The sequence below is a fragment of the Peromyscus eremicus genome, unplaced genomic scaffold (assembly GCF_949786415.1).
Source record: "Peromyscus eremicus unplaced genomic scaffold, PerEre_H2_v1 PerEre#2#unplaced_60, whole genome shotgun sequence".
In the NCBI taxonomy this organism is placed as follows: domain Eukaryota; kingdom Metazoa; phylum Chordata; class Mammalia; order Rodentia; family Cricetidae; genus Peromyscus; species Peromyscus eremicus.
In genome coordinates, this window is record NW_026734303.1 from 1 (window position 1) to 12,043 (window position 12,043).

The following is a 12,043-nucleotide window of genomic DNA, read 5'->3' on the forward strand; positions in this document are numbered from 1 at the left end:
TGTCCTACGAGCAAGAGTTCTTTTCTGGTAAGAAGAGTCACTATTGCGATCCCATTGTCATACACAGGGCAAATAGCACTGGCATCTGTTCCCAGCATGTACAGTGTATTGGATTGAAGAGGATCTACTGTTCTTTTCAGTTTCCTAAGCAGAATTGAACTAGATATGGCCATATTTGTATGAAGCACAGCTCTTTTGTTCTGAGCAAGCTCACTGTTCTGGCCCTATAGGAAACACAGTAGAGTAGAAGACTGCTCTTTTCTCAAAAGCAGAGTGTGTTTCTTGTAAAGCGAGCTAGCATTTGTTTCCCAGTCCTAAATGGAGTTGAATCACATGCAGTTTTTGGTCCTACGAGCAAGAGTTGTCTTCTGGTAAGGAAAGTCACTATTGTGCTCCCTTTGCCATACACAGTGCAAATAGCACTCTCGTCTTTTCCCAGCAAGTACAGTGTATTGAACTGAAGAGGAGCTACTGTTCTTGTCACTTTCCTAAGCAGAGTTGAACTAGATATGGCCCATGTGTGTAGGAAGCACAGTTCTTTTGTTCTCAGCAAGCTCACTGTTCGGACTCCATATGAACCACAGTGAAATAGAAGACTGCTCTTTTCTCAAAAGCAGAGTGTTTTTCTTGTAAGGCGAGCTAGCGTTTGTTTCCCAGTCCTAAATGGAGTTGAATCTCATGCAGTTTTTGGTCCTTCGAGCAAGAGTTGTTTACTCGTAAGCAAAGTCACTATTGCGCTCACATTGCCATACACAGTGCAAATAGCACTGGCGTCTGTTCCCAGCAAGTACAGTGTATTGGACTGAAGAGGATCTACTGTTCTTGTCAGTTTCCTAAGCAGAGTTGAACTAGATATGTCCCGTGTGTGTAGGAAGCACAGTTCTTTTGTTCTGAGTAAGCTCAAAGTTCGGACCCCATATGAACCACAGTAGAGCAGAAGAGTGCTCTTTTCTCAAAAGCAGAGTGTGTTTCTTGTAAGTCAAGCTAGCGTTTGTTTCCCAGTACTAAATGGAGTTGAATCACATCCTGTTTTTGGTCCTACGAGCAAGAGTTGTTTTCTGGTAAGAAGAGTCACTATTGCGCTCCCATTGTCATACACAGGGCAAATAGCACTGGCGTCTGTTCCCAGCATGTACAGTGTATTGGACTGAAGAGGATCTACTGTTCTGTTCAGTTTCCTAAGCAGAATTGAACTAGATATGGCCGTATTTGTATGAAGCACAGTTCTTTTGTTCTGAGCAAGCTCACTGTTTTGGCCCTATATGAAACACAGTAGAGTAGAAGAGTGCTCTTTTCTCAAAAGCAGAGTGTGTTTCCTGTAAGGCGAGCTAGTGTTTGTTTCCCAGTCCTAAATGGAGTTGAATCACATGCAGTTTTTGGTCCTACGAGCAAGAGTTGTTTTCTGGTAAGGAAAGTCACTATTGCACTCTCATTTCCATACACAGTGCAAATAGCACTCGCGTCTGTTCCCAGCAAGTACAGTGTATTGGACTGAAGGGGATCTACTGTTCTTGTCAGTTTCCTAAGCAGAGTTGAACTAGATATGGCCCCTGTGTGTAGGAAGCACAGTTCTTTTGTTCTGAGCAAGCTCACTATTCGGACCCAATAGGAAACACATTAGAGTAGAAGAGTGCTCTTTTCTCAAAAGGAGAGTGTGTTTCTTGTAATGCGAGCTAGTGTTTGTTTCCCAGTCCTAAATGGAGTTGAATCCCATGCAGTTTCTGGTCCTACGAGCAAGAGTTGTTTTCTGGTAAGGAAAGGCACTATTGCACTCCCATTGCCATACACAGTTCAAATAGCACTCATGTCTGTTCCCAGCAAGTACAGTGTATTGGACTGAAGAGGAGCTACTGTTCTTGTCAGTTTCCTAAGCAGAGTTGAACTAGATATGGCCCGTGTGTGTAGCAAGCACAGTTCTTTTGTTCTGAGCAAGCTCAGTGTTCGGACCCCATATGAACCATAGTAGAATAGAAGACTGCTCTTTGCTCAAAAGCAGAGTGTGTTTCTTGTAAGGCGAGCTAGAGTTTGTTTCCCAGTCCTAAATGGAGTTCAATCACGTGCAGTTTTTGGTCCTATGAGCAAGAGTTGTTTTCTCGTAAGTAAAGTCACTATTGCGCTCCCATTGCCATACACAGTGCAAATAGCACTGGCGTCTGTTCTAGCAAGTACAGTGTATTGGACTGAAGAGGAGCTACTGTTCTTGTCAGTTTCCTAAGCAGAGTTGAACTACATATGGCCCATGTGTGTAGGAAGCACAGTTCTTTTGTTCTGAGCAAGCTCAATGTTCGGACCCCATATGAACCACAGTAGAATAGAAGACTGCTCTTTTCTCAAAAGCAGAGTGTGTTTCTTGTAAGGCGAGCTATCGTTTGTTTCCCAGTCCTAAGTGGAGTTGAATCACATGCAGTTTTTGGTCCTACGAACCAGAGTTGTTTTCTGGTAAGGAAAGTCACTATTGAGCTCCCTTTGCCATACACAGTGCAAACAGAACTCGCGTCTGTTCCTAGCAAGTACAGTGTATTGCACTGAAGAGGATCTACTGTTCTTGTCAGTTTCCTAAGCAGAATTGAACTAGATATGGCCGTATTTGTAGGAAGCACAGTTCTTTTGTTCTGAGCAAACTCACTGTTCTGGCCCTATAGGAAACACAGTAGAGTAGAAGAGTGCTCTTTTCTCAAAAGCAGAGTGTGTTTCTTGTAAGGCGAGCTAGCGTTTGTTTCCCAGTCCTAAATGGAGTTGAATCCCATGCAGTTTCTGGTCCTACCAGCAAGAGTTGTTTTCTGGTAAGGAAAGTCACTATTGCTCTCCCATTTCCATACACAGTGCAAATAGCACTCGCATCTGTTCCCAGCAAGTACAGTGTATTGGACTGAAGCAGAGCTACTGTTCTTGTCAGTTTCCGAAGCAGAGTTGAACTAGATATGGCCCCTGTGTGTAGAAAGCACAGTTCTTTTTTTCTGAGCAAGCTCACTGTTCGGACCCCATAGGAAACACAGTCGAGTAGAAGAGTGCTCTTTTCTCAAAAGCAGAGTGTGTTTCTTGTAAGGCAGCTAGCGTTTGTTTCCCAGTCCTAAATGGAGTTGAAACACATGCAGATTATTGTCCTACGAGCAAGAGTTCTTTTCTGGTAAGAAGAGTCACTATTGCGATCCCATTGTCATACACAGGGCAAATAGCACTGGCATCTGTTCCCAGGATGTACAGTGTATTGGATTGAAGAGGATCTACTGTTCTTTTCAGTTTCCTAAGCAGAATTGAACTAGATATGGCCATATTTGTATGAAGCACAGCTCTTTTGTTCTGAGCAAGCTCACTGTTCTGGCCCTATAGGAAACACAGTAGAGTAGAAGACTGCTCTTTTCTCAAAAGCAGAGTGTGTTTCTTGTAAAGCGAGCTAGCATTTGTTTCCCAGTCCTAAATGGAGTTGAATCACATGCAGTTTTTGGTCCTACGAGCAAGAGTTGTTTTCTGGTAAGGAAAGTCACTATTGCTCTCCCTTTGCCATACACAGTGCAAATAGCACTCGCGTCTGTTCCCAGCAAGTACAGTGTATTGAACTGAAGAGGAGCTACTGTTCTTGTCACTTTCCTAAGCAGAGTTGAACTAGATATGGCCCATGTGTGTAGGAAGCACAGTTCTTTTGTTCTCAGCAAGCTCACTGTTCGGACTCCATATGAACCACAGTGAAATAGAAGACTGCTCTTTTCTCAAAAGCAGAGTGTGTTTCTTGTAAGGCGAGCTAGCGTTTGTTTCCCAGTCCTAAATGGAGTTGAATCTCATGCAGTTTTTGGTCCTTCGAGCAAGAGTTGTTTACTCGTAAGCAAAGTCACTATTGCGCTCCCATTGCCATACACAGTGCAAATAGCACTGGCGTCTGTTCCCAGCAAGTACAGTGTATTGGACTGAAGAGGAGCTACTGTTCTTGTCAGTTTCCTAAGCAGAGTTGAACTAGATATGTCCCGTGTGTGTAGGAAGCACAGTTCTTTTGTTCTGAGTAAGCTCAAAGTTCGGACCCCATATGAACCACAGTAGAGCAGAAGAGTGCTCTTTTCTCAAAAGCAGAGTGTGTTTCTTGTAAGTCAAGCTAGCGTTTGTTTCCCAGTACTAAATGGAGTTGAATCACATCCTGTTTTTGGTCCTACGAGCAAGAGTTGTTTTCTGGTAAGAAGAGTCACTATTGCGCTCCCATTGTCATACACAGGGCAAATAGCACTGGTGTCTGTTCCCAGCATGTACAGTGTATTGTACTGAAGAGGATCTACTGTTCTGTTCAGTTTCCTAAGCAGAATTGAACTAGATATGGCCGTATTTGTATGAAGCACAGTTCTTTTGTTCTGAGCAAGCTCACTGTTTTGGCCCTATATGAAACACAGTAGAGTAGAAGAGTGCTCTTTTCTCAAAAGCAGAGTGTGTTTCCTGTAAGGCGAGCTAGTGTTTGTTTCCCAGTCCTAAATGGAGTTGAATCACATGCAGTTTTTGGTCCTACGAGCAAGAGTTGTTTTCTGGTAAGGAAAGTCACTATTGCGCTCTCATTTCCATACACAGTGCAAATAGCACTCGCGTCTATTTCCAGCAAGTACAGTGTATTGGACTGAAGGGGATCTACTGTTCTTGTCAGTTTCCTAAGCAGAGTTGAACTAGATATGGCCCCTGTGTGTAGGAAGCACAGTTCTTTTGTTCTGAGCAAGCTCACTATTCGGACCCAATAGGAAACACATTAGAGTAGAAGAGTGCTCTTTTCTCAAAAGGAGAGTGTGTTTCTTGTAAGGCGAGCTATCGTTTGTTTCCCAGTCGTAAATGGAGTTGAATCACATGCAGTTTCTGGTCCTACGAGCAAGAGTTGTTTTCTGGTAAGAAGAGTCACTATCACGCTCCCATTGTAATACACAGGGCAAATAGCACTGGCGTCTGTTCCCTGCAAGTACAGTGTATTGGACTGAAGCGTAGCTACTGTTCTTGTCAGTTTCCTAAGCAGAGCTGAACTAGATATGGCCCCTGTGTGCAGGAAGCACAGTTCTTTTGTTCTGAGCAAGCTCAATGTTCGTACCCCTTAGAAAACACATTAGAGTAGAAGAGTGCTCTTTTCTCAAAAGCAGATTGTGTTTCTTGTAAGGCGAGCGAGTGTTTGTTTCCCAGTCCTAAATGGAGTTGAATCACATACAGTTTTTGGTCCTACGAGCAAGAGTTGTTTTCTGGTAAGGAAAGTCACTATTGCACTCCCATTGCCATACACAGTTCAAATAGCACTCATGTCTGTTCCCAGCAAGTACAGTGTATTGGACTGAAGAGGAGCTACTGTTCTTGTCAGTTTCCTAAGCAGAGTTGAACTAGATATGGCCCCTGTGTGTAGGAAGCACAGTTCTTTTGTTCTGAGCCAGATCACTGTTCGGACCCCATAGGAAACACAGTCGAGTAGAAGAGTGCTCTTTTCTAAAAGCAGAGTGTGTTTCTAGTAAGGCGATCTAGCGTTTGTTTCCCAGTCCTAAATGGAGTTGAATCAAATGCAGTTTTTGTCCTACGAGCAAGAGTTGTTTTCTGGTAAGAAGAGTCACTATTGCGCTCCCATTGTCATACACAGGGCAAATAGCACTGGCGTCTGTTCCCAGCATGTACAGTGTATTGGACTGAAGAGGATCTACTGTTCTTGTCAGTTTCCTAAGCAGAATTGAACTAGATATGGCCGTATTTGTAGGAAGAACAGTTCTTTTGTTCTGAGCAAACTCACTGTTCTGTCACTATAGGAGACACAGTAGAGTAGAAGAGTGCTCTTTTCTCAAAAGCAGAGTGTGTTTCTTGTAAGGCGAGCTAGCTTTTGTTTCCCAGTCCTAAATGGAGTTGAATCACATGCAGTTTTTGGTCCTATGTGCAAGAGTTGTTTTCTGGTAAGGAAAATCACTATTGCGCTCCCATTTCCATACAGAGTGCAAATAGCACTCGCATCTGTTCCCAGCAAGTACAGTGTATTGGGCTGAAGCGGAGCTACTGTTCTTGTCAGTTTGCTAAGCAGAGTTGAACTAGATATGGCCCCTGTGTGTAGGAAGCACAGTTCTTTTGTTCTGAGCAAGCTCACTGTTCGGACCACATAGGAAACACAGAAGAGTAGAAGAGTGCTCTTTTCTCAAAAGCAGAGTGTGTTTGTTGTAAGGCGAGCTAGTGTTTGTTTCCCAGTCCTAAATGGAGTTGAATCCCATGCAGTTTCTGGTCCTCCGAGCAAGAGGTGTTTTCTGGTTAAAAAAAGTCACTATTGCGCTGCCATTGCCATATAGAGTGTAAATATCACTCGTGTCTGTTTCCAGCAAGTACAGTGTATTGGACTGAAGCGGAGCTACTGTTCTTGTCAGTTTCCTAAGCAGAGTTGAACTAGATATGGCCCCTGTGTGTAGAAAGCACAGTTCTTTTTTTCTGAGCAAGCTCACTGTTCAGACCCCATAGGAAACACAGTCGAGTAGAAGAGTGCTCTTTTCTCAAAAGCAGAGTGTGTTTCTTGTAAGGCGAGCTAGCGTTTGTTTCCCAGTCCTAAATGGAGTTGAAACACATGCAGTTTATTGTCCTACGAGCAAGAGTTGTTTTCTGGTAAGAAGAGTCACTATTGCGCTCCCATTGTCATACACAGGGCAAATAGCACTGGCGTCTGTTCCCAGCATGTACAGTGTATTGGACTGAAGAGGATCTACTGTTCTTTTCAGTTTCCTTAGCAGAATTGAACTAGATATGGCAGTATTTGTATGAAGCACAGTTCTTTTGTTCTGAGCAAGCTCACTGTTCTGGTCCTGTAGGAAACACAGTAGAGTAGAAGAGTGCTCTTTTCTCAAAAGCAGAGTGTGTTTCTTGTAAGGAGAGCTAGTGTTTGTTTCCCAGTCCTAAATGGAGTTGAATTACATGCAGTTTTTGGTCCTACGAGCAAGAGTTGTTTCTGGTAAGGAAAGTCACTATTGCGTTCCCATTTCCATACACAGTGCAAATAGCAAGCGCGTCTATTCCCAGCAAGTACAGTGTATTGGACTGAAGAGGAGCTACTGTTCTTGTCAGTTTCCTAAGCAGAGTTGAACTAGATATGGCCCCTGTGTGTTGGAAGCACAGTTCTCTGGTTCTGAGCAAGCTCACTATTCGGACCCCATAGGAAAAACTTTAGAGTAGAAGAGTGCTCTTTTCTCAAAAGGAGAGTGTGTTTCTTGTAATGCGAGGTAGTGTTTGTTTCCCAGTGAGAAATGGAGTTGAATCCCATGCAGTTTCTATTCCTATGAGCAAGAGTTGTTTTCTGGTAAGAAGAGTCACTATTACGCTCCCATTGTCATACACAGGGCAAATAGCACTGGCGTCTGTTCCCAGCAATTACAGTGTATTGGACTGAAGCGGAGCTACTGTTCTTGTCAGTTGCCTAAGCAGAGCAGAACTAGATATGGCCCCTGTTTGTAGTAAGCACAGTTCTTTTGTTCTGAGCAAGCTCAATGTTCGGACCCCATAGAAAACACATTTGAGTAGAAGAGTGCTCTTTTCTCAAAAGCAGAGTGTGTTTCTTGTAAGGCGAGCTAGCGTTTGTTTCCCAGTCCTAAATGGAGTTGAATCACATGCAGTTTTTGGTCCTACGAGCAAGAGTTGTTTTCTCGTAAGGAAAGTCACTGTTGCCCTCCCTTTGCCATACACAGTGCAAATAGCACTCGCGTCTGTTCCCAGCAAGTACAGTGTATTGGACTGAAGAGGAGCTACTGTTCTTGTCAGTTTCCTAAGCAGAGTTGAACTAGATATGGGGAAGAGTGCTCTTTTCTCAAAAGCAGAGTGTGTTTCTTGTAAGGCGAGCTAGCGTTTGTTTCCCAGTCCTAAATGGAGTTGAAACACATGCAGTTTATTGTCCTACGAGCAAGAGTTGTTTTCTGGTAAGAAGAGTCACTATTGCGCTCCCATTGTCATACACAGGGCAAATAGCACTGGCGTCTGTTCCCAGCATGTACAGTGTATTGGACTGAAGAGGATCTACTGTTCTTTTCAGTTTCCTTAGCAGAATAGAACTAGATATGGCAGTATTTGTATGAAGCACAGTTCTTTTGTTCTGAGCAAGCTCACTGTTCAGGTCCTATAGGAAACACAGTAGAGTAGAAGAGTGCTCTTTTCTCAAAAGCAGAGTGTGTTTCTTGTAAGGCAAGCTAGCGTTTGTTTCCCAGTCCTAAATGGAGTTGAATCACATGCAGTTTTTGGTCCTACGAGCAAGAGTTGTTTCTGGTAAGGAAAGTCACTATTGCGTTCCCATTTCCATACACAGTGCAAATAGCACGCGCGTCTCTTCCCAGCAAGTACAGTGTATTGGACTGAAGAGGAGCTACTGTTCTTGTCAGTTTCCGAAGCAGAGTTGAACTAGATATGGCCCCTGTGTGTAGGAAACACAGTTCTTTTGTTCTGAGCTGCTCAGTGTTCGGACCCCATATGAACCACAGTAGAACGAAAGACTGCTCTTTTCTCAAAAGCAGAGTGTGGTTCTTGTAAGGCGAGCTAGCGTTTGTTTCCCAGTCCTAAATGGAGTTGAATCACATGCAGTTTTTGGTCCTACAAGCAAGAGTTGTTTTCTCGTAATCAAAGTCACTATTGCGCTCCCATTGCCATACACAGTGCAAATAGCACTCGTGTCTGTTCCCAGCAAGTACAGTGTATTAGACTGAAGAGGAGCTACTGTTCTTGTCAGTTTCCTAAGCAGAGTTGAACTAGATATGGCCCATGTGTGTAGGAAGCCCAGTTCTTTTTTTCAGAGCAAGCTCAATGTTCGGACCCCGTATGAACCACAGTAGAATAGAAGACTGCTCTTTTCTCAAAAGCAGAGTGTGTTTCTTGTAAGGCGAGCTAGCGTTTGTTTCCCAGTCCTAAATGGAGTTGAATCACATGCAGTTTTTGGTCCTACGAGCAAGAGTTGTTTTCTCGTAATCAAAGTCACTATTGCGCTCCCATTGCCATACACAGTGCAAATAGCACTCGCGTCTGTTCCCAGCAAGTACAGTGTATTGGACTGAAGAGGAGCTACTGTTCTTGTCAGTTTCCTAAGCAGAGTTGAACTAGATATGGCCCACATGTGTTTAGGAAGCCCAGTTCTTTTTTTCTGAGCAAGCTCAATGTTCGGACCACATAGGAAACACAGAAGAGTAAAAGAGTGCTCTTTTCTCAAAAGCAGAGTGTGTTTCTTGTAAGGCGAGCTAGTGATTGTTCCCCAGTCAGAAATGGAGTTGAATCCCATGCAGTTTTTGTTCCTACGAGGAAGATGTTTTTTTTGATAAGAAGAGTCACTATTGCGCTCCTATTTCTATACAGAGTACAAATAGGACTCTCGTCTGTTCCCAGCTTGTACAGTGTATTGGACTGAAGAGGAGCTACCGTTCATGTCAGTTTCCTAAGCAGAGTTGAACTAGATATGGCCCGTGTGTGTAGGAAGCACAGTTCTTTTGTTCTGAGCAAGCTCACTGTTCGGACCCCATAGGAAACACAGTAGAGCAGAAGAGTGCTCTTTTCACAAAAGCAGAGTGTGTTTATTGTAAGGCGAGCTAGCGTTTGTTTCCCAGTACTAAATGGAGTTGAATCACATCCTGTTTTTGGTCCTACGAGCAAGAGTTGTTTTCTGGTAAGAAGAGTCAGAATTGCGCTCCCATTGTCATACACAGGGCAAATAGCACTGGCGTCTGTTCCCAGCATGTACAGTGTATTGGACTGAAGAGGATCTACTGTTCTGTTCAGTTTCCTAAGCAGAATTGAACTAGATATGGCCGTATTTGTATGAAGCACAGTTCTTTCGTTCTGAGCAAGCTCACTGTTTTGGCCCTATATGAAACACAGTAGAGTAGAAGAGTGCTCTTTTCTCAAAAGCAGAGTGTGTTTCCTGTAAGGCGAGCTAGTGTTTGTTTCCCAGTCCTAAATGGAGTTGAATCACATGCAGTTTTTGTTCCTACGAGCAAGAGTTGTTTTCTGGTAAGGAAAGTCACTATTGCGCTCTCATTTCCATAAACAGTGCAAATAGCACTCGCGGCTGTTCCCAGCAAGTACAGTGTATTGGACTGAATGAGATCTACTGTTCTTGTCAGTTTCCTAAGCAGAGTTGAACTAGATATGGCCCCTGTGTGTAGGAAGCACAGTTCTTTTTTTCAGAGCAAGCTCAGTGTTCGGACCCCATAGGGAACACATTAGAGTAGAAGAGTGCTCTTTTCTCAAAAGCAGAGTGTGTTTCTTGTAAGGCGAGCTAGCGTTTGTTTCCCAGTCCTAAATGGAGTTGAATCACATGCAGTTTTTGGTCCTACGAGCAAGAGTTGTTTTCTCGTAAGGAAAGTCACTATTGCCCTCCCTTTGCCATACACAGTGCAAATAGCACTCGCGTCTGTTCCCAGCAAGTACAGTGTATTGGACTGAAGTGGAGCTACTGTTCTTGTCAGTTTCCTAAGCAGAATTGAACTAGATATGGCCATATTTGTATGAAGCACAGCTCTTTTGTTCTGAGCAAGCTCACTGTTCTGGCCCTATAGGAAACACAGTAGAGTAGAAGACTGCTCTTTTCTCAAAAGCAGAGTGTGTTTCTTTTAAGGCGAGCTAGCTTTTGTTTCCCAGTCCTAAATGGAGTTGAATCACATGCAGTTTTTGGTCCTACGACCAAGAGTTGTTTTCTGGTAAGGAAAGTCACTATTGCACTCCCTTTGCAATACACAGTGCAAATAGCACTCGCGTCTGTTCCCAGCAAGTACAGTGTATTGAACTGAAGAGGAGCTACTGTTCTTGTCACTTTCCTAAGCAGAGTTGAACTAGATATGGCCCATGTGTGTAGGAAGCACAGTTCTTTTGTTCTCAGCAAGCTCACTGTTCGGACTCCATATGGACCACAGTGAAATAGAAGACTGCTCTTTTCTCAAAAGCAGAGTGTGTTTCTTGTAAGGCGAGCTAGCGTTTGTTTCCCAGTCCTAAATGGAGTTGAATCTCATGCAGTTTTTGGTCCTTCGAGCAAGAGTTGTTTACTCGTAAGCAAAGTCACTATTGCGCTCCCATTGCCAAACACAGTGCAAATAGCACTGGCGTCTGTTCCCAGCAAGTACAGTGTATTGGACTGAAGAGGAGCTACTGTTCTTGTCAGTTTCCTAAGCAGAGTTGAACTAGATATGTCCCGTGTGTGGAGGAAGCACAGTTCTTTTGTTCTGAGTAAGCTCAAAGTTCGGACCCCATATGAACCACAGTAGAGCAAAAGAGTGCTCTTTTCTCAAAAGCAGAGTGTGTTTCTTGTAAGGCAAGCTAGCGTTTGTTTCCCAGTACTAAATGGAGTTGAATCACATCCTGTTTTTGGTCCTACGAGCAAGAGTTGTTTTCTGGTAAGAAGAGTCACTATTGCGCTCCCATTGTCATACACAGGGCAAATAGCACTGGCGTCTGTTCCCAGCATGTACAGTGTATTGGACTGAAGAGGATCTACTGTTCTGTTCAGTTTCCTAAGCAGAATTGAACTAGATATGGCCGTATTTGTATGAAGCACAGTTCTTTTGTTCTGAGCAAGCTCACTGTTTTGGCCCTATATGAAACACAGTAGAGTAGAAGAGTGCTCTTTTCTCAAAAGCAGAGTGTGATTCCTGTAAGGCGAGCTAGTGTTTGTTTCCCAGTCCTAAATGGAGTTGAATCACATGCAGTTTTTGGTCCTACGAGCAAGAGTTGTTTTCTGGTAAGGAAAGTCACTATTGCGCTCTCATTTCCATACACAGTGCAAATAGCACTCGCGGCTGTTCCCAGCAAGTACAGTGTATTGGACTGAAGGGGATCTACTGTTCTTGTCAGTTTCCTAAGCAGAGTTGAACTAGATAAGGCCCCTTTGTGTAGGAAGCACAGTTCTTTTTTTCAGAGCAAGCTCAGTGTTCGGACCCCATAGGGAACACATTAGAGTAGAAGATTGCTCTTTTCTCAAAAGCAGAGTGTGTTTCTTGTAATGCGAGCTAGCGTTTGTTTCCCAGTCCTAAATGGAGTTGAATCACATGCAGTTTTTGGTCCTACGAGCAAGAGTTGTTTTCTCGTAATGAAAGTCACTATTGCCCTCCCTTTGCCA